Genomic DNA, 20,274 nt, shown 5'->3' with positions numbered 1-20,274 from the left:
GCCCCATGCATTTCGTTTTTTGTAATTCACAAGTTTTAAAAATTTTGCAACAAATACATTTTAGAAACACTTTTAGTAATATCTTGATAACCTTGAAGTTTCATTAAGAAATTGTTTTAAAAATAAGTTTATTTTCAACTTTTTCGTTCATGTATTAAGTAGTGTTAAGAAAAGCATGTTTTAAAAAAAAAAATTTAATTTTTTTTATTTTTTAATTAGTTAACTTAAATTATTGTAGTAACTCTTAAAACAAAGAAACAACCATGGTTTCTCAATATAAATTATGTAAAACAGTAATCCTTATATAAAATATTTTGAATTGAAAAATATGCTCATTACTTATTGTATACATTTACAGTGATTAAATGTATATTAATATTATCCGAATGACTTTAAATTTAGTTGAATAGGTAATATTGTAATAATATAGGTATAGTGAATAATATATTACCATACAATATATTATAGAATAAATTTCTAAACTAATTGCTGTAAGAACAATTGGAAAACATTGTATCTATATCATTTTCAAGCTTTTTGACTTAGTAAAAAAATTTGATTCAACAAAAAAATAAAAATATCAAATGTCTATAAAATATGAATAGCTCAAAATGACCAAGATTAATTTTAAAATAATATCATGTCCAGATATATATGTTCAAATTTAAAGTACCTACAGTTCTAGATTTAAAGAAATCTTATGAATTAATAAAAATATAAAACAGTTTATTCTTCAATTGAATAACAGTATTCATATTTTATGTAATAATGTAAAACACTTGTTATTTTTCGCTATCAAAAATATATAGGTAGTATACTTACCTACATTTAAAATGTTTATATGTTTACATATTTCAATATTTGTATGTAAAATGACATGGTTTATATTCAAATAGCTATTACATTTTAAGAAAATATTATTACAAGAATTTTGGATGAAACTATTTGAAAACGCAAGTTTAAACATATTTATTTTGTGCATAATAAGATATGTAATAATAAAAACTATATAATATATGGAATATGAAAATATATAAATGAAACTGAGTGCAAAAAAGAGTATACGAATTTCGAGTTTCCTACATAACACAATTTACACAATAGATAAGGATTACATTTACTCTTCCACATGTCTGCCAGTGGATGGTTTTTGTAAAAATGTTCCATTTCCAATTACTTCCGTTATTATTTAGTTACCTACTCAAATACCAATAATCTGGATTAAACTTGATTCTTCAACTGCAATATGTTTAAGTCTTAGTATAGTTCATACATAATAATATACATTATATTATTATATAGGTACCATAAATTGTATATAAAATGGTATATAAATTGTATAATTTAAATAATTGAATAGTTTAATACAAATTCAAAAACCCATTGCTACAATAATAATAATAATCGCAATTATCAATTATACAGATATTATTAATTGTTGTGATTAAACATTCATTGTTTTGTATTATCATTTCCATATTTTATTTTATAAAAAGTAAATAGGTAAATATAAGTAAAAGGTAAATATACTAAGGTATATGGTAGTTGTTAGGCAATTTCTTCTTTATCTAATCAGTTCTAAAATAATATGTGATATATGTATGCATGTGAATAATGGTAATATTTATTTTATCTGTTTTATTTTTTAATTATATCTGAAGTCTACTTTGTGTATTATTGGAAAAAATTAAATTCAACTAAACAAAATGTATCTTGCTGTTTTTACTATAATAAAATTCTAAATTTATTATGATAGGGTAGGTACTATTATCAAACATTATTGAGTCAAACAGTTACAAACGACTTTAAGTGCGTAGGAATTTCATAGATTCCACACTTGATTGTATTCCATTGTATTTTTTAACGACAAAAACCGATTCTCTTATAAAAGTTGAACAAAGTGCAAAAGTTGTAAGCCACTTTAATACACACGAGACGATCTATCCATTTCATGAAATGGATAATATAAATAAACCTAACCTATAGGTACGTTTTGAAAGGGATAAGAAAAAATATTGTACGATTTTTCTAGAAATATCCGACCAATAACGAAGAAACTTTACAACAGGTATACACAAAACAGTAGGTTTATGACTTAGCAACTGCTATATTATCATCATATAACGTCCGTCAAACGTACAGGTACATTAGGTACATATCTATATTTTATCCGCGGTATACTGCAGGTTCCGATTCTGCGTATGATTTATGATTGCTTGCTTAGCTCAAGTAATATGGTATTAAGGTTAAATTTAATACGTAGGAATTAATACTGTAATAATATGCCTTCGTGAATAGACGATCAACATTTTATCGTGTAGTTATGTGAACGATATTCGAAAGCCAATTTTGCCGGGTTTGAAACACTGAGGTTTATTTTTTAAGTTTTTCATTAGGTCCCTCCCACGGTACGGTCATAGAATATTCAAACAAATCGAACGCATGTACGCAATATTGATAAAAATAACTTTTTGAATAATATTTGTACCTACTCTAAAAGAACTTTTTTTTTAAAATAATAAACTTGTATAAACCTTAATAATTATATTACAAACTCTACTAATACATTTTAGAAAAACGAAGTACGTTGATCAATGATGAAGTCGCTCAAGTTGTTTAAATATCCTATTTCATAAAACAAAACCCACATTTTTAATTTTAATATTTTTGAGTTGTATTCATTTTATCCAATTTAATGGTAATATTTAATAATAATAATTCTTATGCAGATTATATTTTTAATTAAATGAGTATAGTCATAAATTTCAATAAGGAGTCTACGCAGCTTATGTGCTTGTATATACCTTCTAGACCTACCATCTACCTAACCCATAATACCATATTAAATTTATATATTGTATATCCCTCTATCAATATTATATTTATATTATACAACATAAAGAAACAATTGTATACAACAATAAGAGTACCTATATATTAGATAAAACATTCTGATGAATACTTTAAAGAATTTTATCAATATAAGGAAAAAACCTCAATCTTACAGATGAAAATAGACGTATACAAAATATAGAACTCAGGGTTTTCATTCTAAACCATGTTTTTTTGGGTTGATGATTACTTTTTCTGATTACTTTGGAGATTTGATACAAGTTCTTCATAAATAAAGATGATCTTGATTTTACAAAAAAAATAATAATAATAACAATTTACAAGAACTGTTTTTTTACAACTGTTAAGAACACTGGCTAATAATCACTGTACAATTGAAAATCCAGGAAACTGACTATTAAGTAAAATGCATATAATATAAATTTGTCAGATGAAAAAAATATGAGTGATACGTAATATGGTTTGCTTCTGTTGTCTGTCCATTAATTGTGACATATTATACATACTTACTTATGAACATAGTTCTACATTTTAATACTATTTAATTAGATTTAAATTATTGTACCTATATGATAATATAATAATTGATTTAAATTGAGTAAATTAAATATTTGATTGCCTTTAAACGTTCAGTAGTAATTGATAAATTCAAAATTGTATACGTATATACTGTTATCGGATACTTTAAAAGAAGAATTGTAAAACTTGAGCTACATAAAAGATAGACCGTGAAATGCGTCATTAAAGAAAAAGCGTTGGGTCAAAAAACGAGAAAACGTGATGCGACCCATAATTTCAAAAAGGGTTTATGTGGTCGGCAACACGATGTAGTACGATTTTTTTTATCTACCTAGAGAGTTGAACGAGTTTGAATTTCTGAGTACTTTAATATGACATGGAAATACGAAATAACTGCAAAGAGGTTTTCTCACCACGTGGGCTTTCTCTTAAGGGTTTACACGTTACACCAAAAGGTTTTGTAACGAAAATGAGATTGCTATTTTTTTATCGAAAATATTTTAAGTAATTGAATTTTCATTCTTTTCTTAATAATGTACATTATTACGTGATAAATCCATGTTTTGTTTTGTGATTAAATTTAATTATTGTTCATTATATCGTAAGAAGTTGTTATAACTTGACACTTCATTTTTTATATACATTATTAATGTATATTATATTATAATATCTTTCTGTTAAATACCTATAGAGTATAGGTAATAAGTGTAATAATAATAATATAGCTTTCTGGTTTCTATATCATTGTGCGTGACCTCTAATAGACTGCAATCACTCTCACCACTTCGCCGCGCCGTAGCTTATTTATTTACATAAGATGACCCTCACCAAAATTAAAAAATTATATAATTTGGGTTTGTATCAAAGTTATAATTAATTATTATTTATAATTCAAATATGTACATTGTACAGACCATATTAATATATTATACTATATAGCGTAGACTTTGTCCAACTATCTAATAATATGTACAGGTACATACTTATTAATTATTAATACATTTAAACATTGTATTACACATACAACACCCACCTGACTCCTAAAGTCTACACGAATCAATATTCTACACAAGTTATAAAACCCTATAACATTCCAAAAAAACTATATTCAGATAACTTTAAGTTCCCTTATAAAAATCAATAACACTATCAACAAATAAACTATAAACCATATCAACTTGAATTCAATACATTTAGCACAATATTTATTATACTAAATAGATGTACTAAAATAATAAACTTGAATCTTATCATATGAACAATAAATAATAAAATAATAATAAATTAGTATTTACCGACATTAAATGACGTGTTGTCACCTAATATTTTCGTTGAGTATACAAACACATTTGTGTAATGATTTATTCATATAATTTATTTCATGGTGATATAATATTATATTGAATTAAGCAATTATTTTATAGTATTTTGTATAACATATTAATATACCTAATATTCAAAAACCAATAGAATCGTTTATTATTCTAGACAACTTTATAATAAAAAAATCTTGAATGTGTTTCTTCTAATAGCACAGAATAATTTCATGAATGTTGGTATAGTAAATATTCGTATTAAGTTAATAATTTTCAAACAAACAATGTAAATCATAAAATTATTGATTTATATTATATTACGTATAAATATGGCAAAACAATTAAGAAAAAAAATTAAAATTGGTTAGTTTTTAAAAACAAATATAGTTTAAAAGTGTATACCTACCTATAAAGTATCATATACTATTGTTAAAAACGATTCAATTGGATCAAATAACTAAAAAAATATGAACGATAAATAAGCATTATAATAATACACAGAATGATTCACCAAGCCAGACTCTGCCTCTTTTTTCATTACCTAATATTTTATTATTATAGCACCATTTTTACAAATTATAAATGTTGAAAGATTTATATTAATTACTCAAATGTTCAAAACGCCATTGCCCCCATATTTTCTAAGCACATTATATCATGGAACTATTATTCTTAGTAGGTACACAAAGTAAATAACTCAAAAATTACTCGATAAAATTTTGATTTCGATGCGTTAAAATGTTTAGAAAAATTTAGAGTAGAAAAGGGGTGTTCTCAAATGAAAAACAAGTGTTTGTATTTTCTCAAGTCACTCCTTAAATAGTATACAAATTCTCAAGGATTTAAAAATATATGATCTTTTAAGTATATTTGAAAATTCCAAAATGATTTTGAATAACTGCAGTATTATTGAAGAAAAAAGGGTAGAGTAAGCTTGGTAAATTACCCTATATAAAAGTTTTGTTCCACCTATGTCTTGAAATATTTACGTTTGATTAAAATTAAGTAGGTACTTACTGCCTAAACATTTTTGTTACACAATTATTTCATATTTTTCTAATCTCACAGCTTTGTTTATTTTGAATTACCCCGGAGATATAAATATATTAAGTAATAAACCGAACAAATAGTTTTGTTCAATTGTTAAATTTTAAAGGAAATATTAATACACAAACTTATTAATGAATATTGAATATATAATAAGATTCTAATTATTATTAAAAAAAAAATTAACTGCTGAAGTTAGTAAGGAGTACACTTAATAATTTAAATATACCTGCTTGTATATTATATATATACACAAATGTACATAACAGTTGTTTTAAGTCATATTGTTAAATAAATAAAAGTGTAATAGCAAAGAGCACGATGTTGAAACAACAAATTATATTATTTAAATAATGTTATTAAAAAAAAAAAAATCCAGAGTAACAAAACCCTTCGAGCCCACTCTCTTTTCGACACGAATTATGCTTAAGGGTAGAATATTAAAGTCTAAAAAAAAATTATGCATTTTTTAATTTTTGAGGGTGTTTTTGATATTTTTAAATTTTAACATGACATACTGTGATGATTACTCAATCCTTTGAAGAAGATTAGAGTCACGCTCTAAATCTCAAATACTACGAATATTAATGTAATACACCCGCAATTTTTTTTTATGACGATTGGAGTACCACCTAACAAATACGTTATTATTATTTTTAATTACATTTTTTTTTTAATCCTAAGGTGAAAACATGGACGAGAATTTTAATTCTATATGACTCGGATAAAATACCAATATTCCATTTAGACATTTAGTACTTCATAATATGACATTCAATATGACATATATAGATACGGATTTAGGTATGGATGAAAATAATAATATTTTTAAAAATATATATTGTATACACACATCCAGGGCGAATTTATATATTTTTAATTCAGTTTTTTTTAAACATTATGATGCGTATATTCTATAATATGTTTTATTAATCAAATACTGTTTAACGTAATATTTTGAATACAAATTAATGTAGAACAGCTATATCTAACAAACATACCTATTCAACATACCTATCATTAAATTCTTATAATTGAATTTATATTTGAATTGGGCAAGTACCATATTATATATGTATAATAAATAAATAAATACCTAACATCGTTCCACGAGATTACACAACGATATTTGTAGCATTCATGATTTTCTATTTGCATTTAAAATTTAAATATGATATCAAACTAGATTAATTTAGCAGATGACCTACCTAACTTGTTCATGTGAAAACATCTTATACGGCGTTCAGATGTTTCTGCTTGGGCAGTGAAAATTTACGTTTTCGCGTAACGTTTGATACCTATTAATAGGGCGCGGATTTTTATGTAATAAAAAAGTCAAAATATGTAAATATTTATGTTGTTATTTTTGCCAAAATATGTATTAAAAATCATGAAATATTTAACAACAAAAAATTTGTATTTTTAATTAATTTTTAATCATCTAAAAAAATTTTAATAATATTATAATAGGCTATTATAATATTATTAAAAGGAGAGTCGATTTTTATATCTGAAATTCTACTGACTAATTTTCTAGGAAGCTGGTAATATCTTCTGACTCGTGAATTTTTTTCAAATTTTTCGATAAGCGCCGAAAATTCTTTTGTCACTAACAGTCTATTCGGACGTCGGTTTGGGCGTCAACCTTGGAGGTAGATCAAGATCGGAATTCGTGCCAAGCGAATTTTCTATAGAGGTAATTTTTTTTTTTAGTTCAATTTGTTTGTCACTTTTAAATGTGTAAATATGAACGTAGCGTACCTACATATTGTGTACATATTTTATTATATTTAAAGACATCTCTTTGTGTTCGTAAAAATAAAATTTGAACAAATATAATTCTTAAAAAATTTTAATCCTATCCTACAAATAATATAAAAGCACTTGTTTTAAAATAAGAATATTTACTTCAAATTCAACATAATAAATCTACATTTCTAAGCTCATATATATGTTTAAACATCTTCCGAGGGTCGTCTGTAACACTTTTTATTTTTATGGTTTATTGGGTGTTCACTTTTCCGTTTACTACCATAAGTATAATAATATATAAAGGTATTTCCATTATCCGTCACAAATATAAATATATAATACGTTTTTAGATTTTGATAACCTCTTATTATAAAAAAAAATACGTCACGTTATTGATAATTACAGCCTACAGACAACGATTCAAATTCTAACTAAAATAATTAACGGTAATCGATTATTGATTAAACAATAAACATTTTAAAAATCAACAGATTCAATCGATACTTTATATTAAATAAATATAGAGTAGGTATTTTATATCGTTATTGCTTCATCAGTTATTTATTACATAAAAACAAATATTGGTACGTACCTATACAAAACAAATAATTAATTTTCATTTTATTCACATATAGAGCACGCTTGTAAGTTATATAAGTGCAAACATGATAAAATAAAATCACAACATTTTATCTTAATTTTACACGTATTGCTAATGAAATCTTTCCCTTTTTCTTATTTATGGAAAAAAGACATATATTGTGAATATATTATCTACGTTGTATAATTTATCAATTCTTACAGTATAATATTACTAAAACCAAAAAATTCATAATAAAAATATAATATAAATCATCATAAATATAATATATATCATAATATAAAAAAATTTTATATATTAAAAAATTGGTGGTGAACGGAAAAGACAATTTGGGCGGAAAACGCCGTTTCAAAACGGTGACGTCCCGGTTTATTAGGTGATCTACCTAATTTTTTTTTCGTATCAATATGTCGTGATCTACCTACTAGGTTTTTGTTCATTTTTAGCAGAGTTTATTGTTTGCGTGACACACGTTTTATCAATATTACATTGACACGATCCGACAATACAACGATAACATAATAGAGTACCTATTAATAACTGTATTATGATTGTAGATGTATCAGATTAAAAACAAATAAATATCTTAATAATTATATTGTAAATAATTTTGTAATTTTTTTATAAATACTAAATAATGAAATGAATAATTTACGAATCTATAGTCAAACTAAGAAAATTTAATTTTTTATTAATAATTTTTCAATACTTTTTTTTAACAATAATTGTTGCGATTATTGCGATAAAAAAACACCCTATTAAAAATGTAATTTGTTACGCAATGGTAATGAACAAACTCCCACGCTATAACTTAGGTATAAATATTTCGATGAGTCGTTTTATAGTATATAATATGAACTTATCGTCCTATATACCGATTAGTATGTCTTTCTACCGTGGTTAGGTAGGTATAATTGTATAAATATGCAGTGCAACGCTGTCATAATTACATAAGTCTTTAAATATTCCTCGTTTAGGTGTTTAGTTTGTGATTAGTGTCTCATAACAAAAAAGAAGATTTTTGGGAAGAATGCATTACACGATTTTTGATAATATTATGTTTCTCCGTAAATTGATTGAAGCATTTTTTTTTATCATTTTTATTTAATATTATTGTAATCAACCAACTTAATTAAGGTGTATTGTTAACTGTTAAGAAAGGTAAATATGACTCATAATAAATAACTAATATTAGTTTGTTTCATTAAGGGTCCCGGTGCCAGTTATTCAAATTTTCCACGATTCTATAAATTTTGAAAATTAAATTTTATATTTCAGTTGCCACCTCACTTATAAAACTTTTCCACTAATCTACTACCCGATACCTATTTAGTGAGGGGGGGGGGTGATAGGGTGTATTATATCGAAAAAAAATGACTTTACGGGAATAATTCTCAAGCTTTATAGAGTTGTCGGATTTTGATGGATATTTTTTTTATCCGAAAGAAGAAGAATTCCTACAGCCATCATCGATCTCTGATTTTGTATTTTATTTCAAAAAATTGTATTAAAAAATGTGTAAAAAAATGCTTTTTATCTTGTATTTTTTAGACATATTATAAAGTTTGAGGATAAAATATTGAAAAACAGAGATCGGCGCGGGCTGTAGAATATTTCCCTCTAGCAAATTAAAAAAAATTATGAAATTTGGTCGATTTTACAAGGCTGTATCGTTATCCCCGCAGAGTGTATTTTTGAGGACAAAATGGCATCAGAACTGGGTGCTAATTATACATATAAAATTAAAAGAATTCATAAATGTTTTTGATCATCTAAAATGATTAATGAATAATATTTTTTTACTTACATACACGACACATAGTATACATTCTAAAAATCGGATAAGTGGATGTCGCTCTGCTGTACATTAGGTTACAAGTGTGTCATAGTAATGGATGGTGTTAAATTTGAATTCAATGATATACAATATCATTGTATACAAAAAATTATTCTGAGCGGAGACGGTCTGTCAGCCTATAATAATATTTCTAAGTATGTATTTTGATGATATTATTGTTAAATTATTGATAAATGATATTATTGTTATTAAAGTAATTTATTTTACTAATAAGAATTTGTACAATAGTAGATTAAATTCGTTTATGCTAAAAAAATTACATTTAAAAATGTCATTTTGTCTATAAAATATAATAATATACTCTAAAAGTTTCATATACCCACGAAAAATATTTTTAAATAACAACAAAATAACTATAACTGTTATTCTTGTTTTTAATATGAAATTCCGTCCAAATTTTAACTTAAAATGTCTGTAAAAAGAAATGTGTTAATATATTTTCTAGATTTTTTTAATATAGTATGAAATATTTTATGAAAATCTTTGTTTTAAATTTGTTAATTCTTAGCTATAAAAATTGAACATTTCACAATTTTTAACTACAATAAATATGAGAATTTTCGATAATTCAATAAATTTTGTAAAATTTGAACTTTAAATAGTAAATACTTAATTTTTATCAATTGATATCCAAAATTCAGTAGGTACACCACGGTTAAAATATTGGTAGGCACTATAGGCACCTGTAGTGGCCTGGTAGGTTACCTGTTAACCGAATACCTAACCTAAATAGACAATATTATATTATACAGTTATTGCGCGTGTTTCACTATAATAACAACAACAAATGATAAGAATATGTTTTCATTTCACCGGGCACGATTGTTATACGAACGAATGGCTTGCCGATACGTACAAAATAAAGTAAGGTATAATATTATATATATTATAATATAAAATATATGTATATATATTTCGTATCACGATAATAATAATATTATATCTATACGGCGCAGCACACTCGTATACGCGGACTATATTGCGTTTTCGATGCGATCCGCGTTCGCTTTTCCGCGGGTAATTTGCGGAAAATGGGCGCACAATTTGAATATCAAAACAATGTGTCCCCCGCACATATAACGCCGTTGCATTATGCGGACCCAGGACCGCCAGCTGCCGGGTCTCTGGGCCTTATATAGGTCCATAATACGTCATATCGACATATATATATATACACGCGTATAGGTATTATAGGTATATATTATTATATGTATAAAATATATTGTTTCGTTCGGTTGGCGCAAGGAATAAACCGCCGTCGCATTGTAAAACTTTCCCATTCCCGTTTGTTGCGACGCATACACCGCAATAGTATAAGTACGCACACACCAGTGTTACGATTATTGTTGTTTTGCAGTTGTAGTCGTAATAGCAGCAGCAGCAGCAGCAGCAGTAGGTACATAGATAGAGGAGCAGGCGGATGGTGTACCCGTTATTTAATGTTACGTGTATACAATATGTATAGATGTATCGAGTGTGGGCCACGCGAGCGAGTGTGTGTACCAGCTCCGTATCGACTGAACCGTATGCGGACAGAGGGACACACATACACATACATACATATATATAATATGATATATATACAGAGAGAGGTGGAGAGAGAGAGATACTACCCGAGGCGAGTGTTATTGGCATTTCGCTAATTGCGACCGTTTACCACCGCCGTGGTAGCCAGTGTCCCCTACCTCCTCTCCACGCCCCCCAACAATGCCGCCGACATCCGGGGGCGGAGGAGCCGACGTTTTCTGCTCCTCAACACGCAGATACGTATCGAAGAGCCGACCGAATGGGGCGGCGTGGGTCCGGGGCGATAACAGTACTTGTTACCGGAGTTTAAAAGTCTAATAGGTCAGAGTGTGTTTTTATTTTTACTCACGCTTTTGTATCACTTGCCAAAGCACAGCTCGTGAAAATGTCGTTAAACGTTCGAATGAAATGGATAATATTGCTATTTATTTTATTCGATTTTTCTCCCGTTTGATAATTTATACAAATACACATATCTAATATTATACTATATATATATTATATTGAATCAACATTTTTGCATAATAAATTATTGTCTTCGACATATTTCCACAATTTTACTGGCAACAAAAAATAAATAAATTATTATTATTATTTATTAAACATCCATTTATTATTTAAAAATCTTTTGAACATTTTATTTTCAAATACTTTAAATTATAGATTTCAATTTCAAGATGCAAAGTGGATCGGCCCTTAGTTTAAGGTAGCAAAGCCCCTGAGGAGGGGCGGAAGATGGGGGAAGTGCCTGCGCCTATAGTATTTATACATTTTTATTATGTGTATTGTATATTATAAGCAATCAAAAATATATTTAATATACCATTACTGTATATAGCTCCAGTGCACCACAGTTTGGTCGTAGGCACCTATAGCTTTGAGAGTGTATACAATATTTTCAATATTTTTTTAGAGCGTAGTCGTGACGTGTCAATTAGTGGTCAGTCAATCAGTCTTCTCTACAGGAGAATCAGTGTACAAATTTCAACAGTAAAAACCACGGTCACATATCTGCTCTATTATAGTGGGACCGAAAAAGCGCTTCTGCTAAAGATGTATGTATTTTAAAGTAAGTAGTATACTTATATAATAAACACGCTGATTCGATTGAGAAATTCGGTACAATTTTACCAGAAAAAAATAATGAAATTCAGTCGAAATTTGATGAATTGAATGATATATTCTAATTTCCGCGTCTTATTTATGTTGATACGGAAAAATTAACACACTACAATGTAAATTGTGAAATTTATAGATACCATACACGACACACTCAATATACATATTTTATCGTTTTTGCATTAAACTATTTTTGTGATTACAAATCAATAACCATTACAATGAATGTTTATATTGTTTTTAGAGGCGTTAATCGAAGCGTCTAATATTTTAAGTACCTACCTATTTAATGGTAAATATTATTGATAATATTATGTAGCAATTAGATTTAATTGCCAACCATTATTATCTCAATGCAATCATTATGTAAATGGTATATTATAATGTGTATACGTATACAATACATACTAGTACAATAATATTATAAGGTATAACTATACATTCAAAAACAACAATTTATTCTAAACGTTCAGAAAAATCAAATTATAGAGTAAGAAACTGCCTTTTTTAAAAAACCAGTCATGTATATATTATATCTATAATATAGCCAAAACATAATCCCCTCCAATATTTATTCAATATTATTATTATTATTTTTTTTTTTAAATATTGTTAGTTGATGGAAGACTGATTAACAACAATTGTCAATATCATACAGTTATTTGTTATTTTATATTATATAAGTTAATATAAGTTGGGAACATTTAAAAAAAATCCTGCAGCTGATAAAATGTATTCCATTTTTTTCCCATTAAATTTAGTAAACATTTCTAAAATAATTAAAACAAAACTATCTCATATAGTTTGTACAATCAAAATTATGTAGGTAGCCTATAATACAATGTCATAAGTCATAACTAATTTGTACTAATCAGACAGATTGATTTTTTATTTAAACTAAGCTCAACGTGATATTAAAATTACGACTCATCAACGAAAAAATGTGCATTTATTCATGTAATATCCTGATGAAAGACAATTTTAAAATGCTTATTTATAATTGAAATTTGGAGGCAAATTAAAGTAATGAACTGCATCACAATCTTTCCAATGGTGAGCGTAAAGTGTTAACATAATAGTAACCTACGATAGTAGGTAGGAACGCGCATATATAACCCATATACAATTTATTAAACCAAGTGCGTTACTTTTGGTATAAAACAATTCCATCTTGTCCGTGGCCCTTTTCGGGTAAATTTGTAATCCATATAATATTATATATATATGCTCTGAAGCAGATTTTTGGTCACTAAAAATTATCCTGAGTAGTTAAATGGGTGTGTACTGCGTAATGTATATAACTAATTTGTAATTCTGACAAGGAGATAGCAAAAAAAGCCTTTGGGCGTTATTCATTGTTTACAGCACACTTAACAAGTTTTTAATGTCAGGTAAATGAATATGACAGGATGTTTGTTAGTTTAATGTATGAGAGGGAGGGGTCGAAAGTTATTTGATACATTTTCAGTTAGAAAAAAAAATTAAATCTCTTCGAATGCAAAATGTGATTTTATTTAAACTTGTAATGTATCAAAATAGTTATTATATTATGCAGTGTAATTTTTACATACATTTTTAAATATATTTTACTATAATATTGTAACAAGTTTTAGATGTACAGTGTACACTAATATTAACAAAAAATCATAATATGAATATAATATACGCTTTTTTATTTTATACAAATATAATGTTCATACCATTTTTTTGTTTGATTTATGTTTACAATCTGATTTGTATACTATTATTACAAATATATAAAGTTATAAACAATGCTAAAACAATCTCTACCTATGCATTGAACGCGCACGAGTATGTGATCATTTTTTTGTTAAGGTATTTTAATTAAATATTAAAGTAAAACAAACAGTTTTTACACATTCCAACCATATGGATGAAATCATAATCATTTTTAATATTTCTTTATCATTATCGACCATATAAAATAATTAATTTAACTTAAAAGTTACAAACCTATACCTACTTAATTTTGTTCATACACCAACATTTAATTTAATTTAATAGTTTTGAAGGTAATGTACTTTGTGGACCTTTTGAAGAAGAAGGTCGTTATATTTAATTTTCACGTATTACTGTTCAAAGGATAGTGACAAATTAAAAAAAAAAAATAATAACAGAATTAGAGAGAATTTCTCTCTAGAAAATATCCTGAGTAAAGGAGACTATATTATACAAATAATTATACAGACAATTAACTTAAAAATAAACGTAAATAAGAAGTATTAGTTTAATGTAATACTACGCCATTGCTTGGATTTTAAGTTCGAGGAGTTAAAAATGTATTTAATAAAAGTTTGCTTAAAGAATATCTATAAAACTATCATAAAACTAGCATATTATATTTTTAGACAACACATTGTTTAAAAAACTGTTTGTCTTTGAAAAACTTTATACAAAACATTATTATATGATAAGTGTACACTGTCTATTCTAACATATTATAAATATAGAACGATTAAGACTCCAATACTTATTATATTTATGTACATTTAAGTATAATTTTAAAAATCGAAAAATATATGTACATCGATGAAACCAGATTTTAGTTGGAATTTTCGGTTTGAATAGAAACTAAAATACATTTTATGAAAAATTGCTGATTTCAATTAGATATTTCATTTGAAGTACACTATGCGTTATAATTTATTACTGTAATTTATAAAATATATGTATTGTTTGAAACTATTTACTCTATATATTTCCTACTGGACTATGAAATTATCATTGTATATAGTAAAATGTGTGTCATTTGGAAATGTAGGTACGTTATATACAGTTAAAACTGCTTTGCCGTTCTATTTTCAGCATAGCTGTACTTATATAGTTTATAATTACAAACAAATACACTTGCATAGTAGGTATAATATTAAACAGTCACAAACTGTGTCGCAAATAATTCACATGCACTATTAGCTGTTCAACGCAGCATGTCACAAGGTGGTTTTTGGACCTACATTTAATTGTTGTTTGTAAGCAATTAAATAACAACAAATAACTTGAATTTTTTTAATACAGCTAATTTTTTGGTTGTAATTTACAAACAAATATTATACATTTGTAAAAGTGCTAATAACAGTAGTTTATATTTTGAAATGCTTATTCTACACAAAATATGGACGAAATTAAGTCTAATAATTAGTATATGATGTTCGATGCTAACTGTATAATCAAATTTTAACGACACATAAGGGATTCAGTATGTGAAATGGTTGAGTTTATAAACACATTCCTCGCTCCACTTGTACATTTTAGAATTACGTATTTTTTTTCACCAACAATCTGTGGAAAATATGTAGAAGGTAAATTTTATATTATAAATAAACATAATTAAAGTAGCGTTCTTTGCAATTCAAACATTTATTATTGTCGGCCCCAAACGTGTTCAACCAGCCTACGCAGCATATTCATCAAAATTACCGCATTACTTAGCAAAACATGGTTTACAACTATTTGGCGGTTAGTGGTTACTAATATAAATTATACGTTTGTGTGAATTACAAATGAAAATAACATTTGAAACCGTAAAATCAATACTTATAACATATTCTATATTTTCTATTTTTGATAAATATTTCTATTTCTCGAAATCTGATGGTTTTAAAATCAAAGTCGATGTATCAAAGATAAATATAGAAAACACCAACAACGAAAACAATGCTATATATGCATTTATATTAATAACGAGTGTGTTGTGTGTATTAAATTACAGAATATCAATACATAAATATAGTTTATGTGTGGGTGCACATATACGAAAATATACGTATAATGCAGTGGTAACTTTATTCAGATTTTTATTATTGAAACGTTGCATTACAAAAATAAGTTTACTATGTATCATAAAAATGTATTTTAAATATTAATATAACTATATTATGTATAGGTACCCACATTAATAATAAAAACGGACACCTACATTATTTTAAAATATTTTTTTTCATTTTCGCATAACATTCTAACGATTTAAACATTGATCTGTTATCTAGTATCTACTAGATAAATACTCGAAGCCCGGAAGGCGGATATTATTCATTTATCCAACACATAATTCTATTAGTATCTATTATTTCCACATCATTTTACTGTAGAAAATTATCAGCGATTCGTTAATTTTGTTGGAAAAAATATATAAATGGCATAAACTTAAAAAAATTAGTACAATAAAACATATTTTGAAAGAGGACAACAAAAAAAAACTACCACTGCAGGTCTTGATATATCGAAATTGTCTCGTCTCGAATATTTGTATTATTATTTATATTTTCACGAATAAAAATAAATACACACGCGTTTTGTTTGCAACTGAAAATTATTGTATTTTACCTATTATTTATTGCGACATTGATCACAAAAATTTGTCAAAATCATCGTCCATCGCGATGATACCTATACTTAGCTATATTAATTGTTTTTGTATTTTAGCATTTTTTCAATAGTTAGGTACCTACCTTTGTTATTAAAACAACTACATAATATTAATAATATAGGTAAGTATACAAACACTGCAGAATTAAATTCTACGCTCACGTTTCAATAACTTCAATCATATAATTTAAAAGTAAATAATAGTACGGATAACGGCGCATTTACACATTTTTCTCATTCGCGCAGCTTCTGTACATGATACACGTTCGTATTAGTTACCTTTCAAGAGTGTATAATGTTTATTGGAGCAGAAAGTTTAACTTCGTTGCTGCGTAAGAATATCTTTGAAACCGTACAATTGTGTATTTCGAAAAGTCACGTTGAAAACAATATACACGTAGGAAACCACAAAACATTATTTTCATTTTACTGTTGTGTGATATGAATTGAATACTAGCTGAGTAGCTGACACTCCATTCTACGAATGTGTAAATATATTTTCCACGTTCAGGAAAACATGTTTGGATAGAATGCATAATAAAAGTTTACACAGCCGAGCGAATCTATTAAAAACTAGGTAGTACAATATTATTATCACGTTGTTTAAAATTCAAATAGGTGTGCCTTAACCAAAAACGGTTCTAAAATGTACGTAAAATGATAATGCCAAAGTTAATGTTTATAGCTACAATACGGCCTACATGTCTTCTATATACACAATTTTTTTCGTTGCTCGTTAGTAGTTTATATTATAATTATATTATAATTTGTATTTCATCAAAAATCTATGTATCTAGTATGAATTGTTCTTATTTATAAACATTTCAAAATGTAATATTATAGGCAATGAATAACTTTTACTTTTTGTTAAGCTAAAAGTTTATTTAAAATATGTTTTTCTAAAAGTAAAAAATTACAATGTCAGTAGTCCGTTGCACAAATTTTTAAATAATGTTGTTCGTATATATTATAAATAGCATACTACCAGATATTTTTCTCTGCAAGAAAATTGAGGGATCATAAGTATGTTTTTGGGTATAGCATGCTACATTATGTTAGGAATTTATTTTAATTTATTTTTTTGCGTTTCTATGGAATAAGCAAAAAGTTATGAAAATCGGCCTCGCGAAAATTGGTTAGAAAAAAAAGTTGAACCCAGCCCGAAAACATATTATATGTATGCATGGAAATGAAATATAAATTACTTGTTCATATTTTTTTATTTTTAATAATATTTTATGTAACATGATTTTTCATAAATGAATATTTAATAAAGTTTACTTTAATATATTTGTAATAATTATTTGTTCGTATTTTGTTGGTAGATTGCTAACGACACCGTTACCAATATGTTTTGTTTAAATATTAAACTGGTGAGAGGTGGTCCAATGAGAATTAGTCAAAATTAAGATAAGCTGAATGAAATCAAAGTGAATATAATAATCTTGTATGAATGTATAGAAATTGTTAAGACTCTCTGAGTTATTTAAATTATGGGTAATATCATTGATTATACATATTATTATTAATTATTATCATTATACTATGTATAATCAATGCTAATACCTATTAAACATAAACTATATATTACTTCACCACTTACATTTAAAAAACCAGAACACCATTCACCAAAATATAGCCATTAGGTATCCAATACGTAGGTATACGCAATACGAATTTGACACAAACAAATAAATTGGAACTAAATTGAAATTAAATACCAATATGAATATTGTGATTTGTACTTCAAATATAACTCAAAGAAGTTGCACACATGCAACTTTGTGATGCATATAATACAATATAGATAAAACCTACCTATGATGGTATATTATGTCACTGGTAATTGTAAGAATACAATAATTTCTACTTTATGTGTTTGATCATATTTTCATTTATTTACAACTTACGTAAGTAGATTGATTTTATTAGTCTGTGTCAATGACTGAAACCACGAAGAGTAGAATATTATTATTAATATTCTAGTTTATATGCCTGAAGCAGTTGTGTTGAGCTTATTTTATAATATATACCATTATAGTGTAAATTCTCATTGTTTTTAATAAAACATAATATTGTCCTATTAAAATAAATTTTTTTCAGGACAAGATGAAAATTAATTGAAATGCTAAATGTTTTTTTCATTAATTAATTATAAAATTCATTATTTTATGACTTATAAAAAAAAAAGTTTTACACTTTTTAGTTTTTACTGAGAAATTGTTTGTTTTATGTTGTAATAAATAGTTACATATTTGTTTTTTAATTATAATGTGGAGTATAGAGAATAAAAATTATAGGCATGAACAGACTTCATTGGCAGGGTATGTGAAACAAAAATTGGGCACTTATATAGGTACTCTTAAAAAAAATGCCGTAATGAAATCACAAACTATTGTTATCAAAATATAATATTTTTTATAAGAAGCTATTATAGAGTTTTTAACTTGTCTATAACTTCTTTAACGTCTATATTTCTGTTTTCCGACAACATTTATTGAATATAATTTTTTTTTTAATGTATAAGGGTTAAACTCTTTAAAAAAAGTTTTCAAAGGGATATAAATGGGCCTTTTTGACGTCGTGTTGTATGCAATGGAATAGTCCTGCATAGTTCTTGCACATAGCAGTAATAAAAATACATAGCCTGTTAGGTACTGTTTTGAAATCTCCAATAGGGAAAAAAATATAATATATATATATATATATGTATATTGTATATACTGAAATATATAGACGTAAAACAATACTCATAGGTACATTATGTTAGCTAAACCAATAAATTAATAAACGCTGAGTTGTACCTACTAAAAATATATACATAAACACTATCTACCAATTTTATTTTTATTATTACAGTCTAATGAAATAAAAATGAAGATGAATTTATTTAAACTTTCCGTTATTACAAATTGTACGCCTTCTTTTCGTCCGTAAAGTAGTTTCAATTTACGTCCCAGACTGAATACGAGACAAACGAAAAAAACTTTCTGCACAGGTTTTTAAAAATGAGATTATAAGCAATCAGAGTTAATGTGACATTTATGTATGTTAAATTTTTTTTATCGAAATCTATTGCAGCTACCACCAATTTTGGCGAAAAACTTTAAGGACACTCACATCTATCTCGTACCGACCACGTACTTAGGAAAACTTTAGAATTTCTACTGTCATGAAAATCCAAACCCACGTAACTAAAACTTTACAAAGATATCTGTGTTGAGGGAGGTACACAAATATATACATTTTGTCTTGTCTTAATGTACAAAAATAAACGACTAAGGGCAACCCAAATT

The 20,274-nt window shown here is 26.4% G+C and overlaps 1 protein-coding gene across 1 annotated transcript in view; it reads right to left on the bottom strand.

The window, feature by feature from the left end:
* Window positions 1–20,274, bottom strand: part of LOC100160151 (dipeptidase 1) — a 143,604-nt gene that overhangs the window by 89,100 nt on the left and 34,230 nt on the right. The window lies entirely within an intron of this gene.

This window comes from Acyrthosiphon pisum, chromosome A1 (genome assembly GCF_005508785.2).
Source record: "Acyrthosiphon pisum isolate AL4f chromosome A1, pea_aphid_22Mar2018_4r6ur, whole genome shotgun sequence".
NCBI lineage: Eukaryota > Metazoa > Arthropoda > Insecta > Hemiptera > Aphididae > Acyrthosiphon > Acyrthosiphon pisum.
The sequence above is the reverse complement of the archived record's forward strand: the minus strand, read 5'-3'. Positions and strand labels throughout refer to the sequence as shown.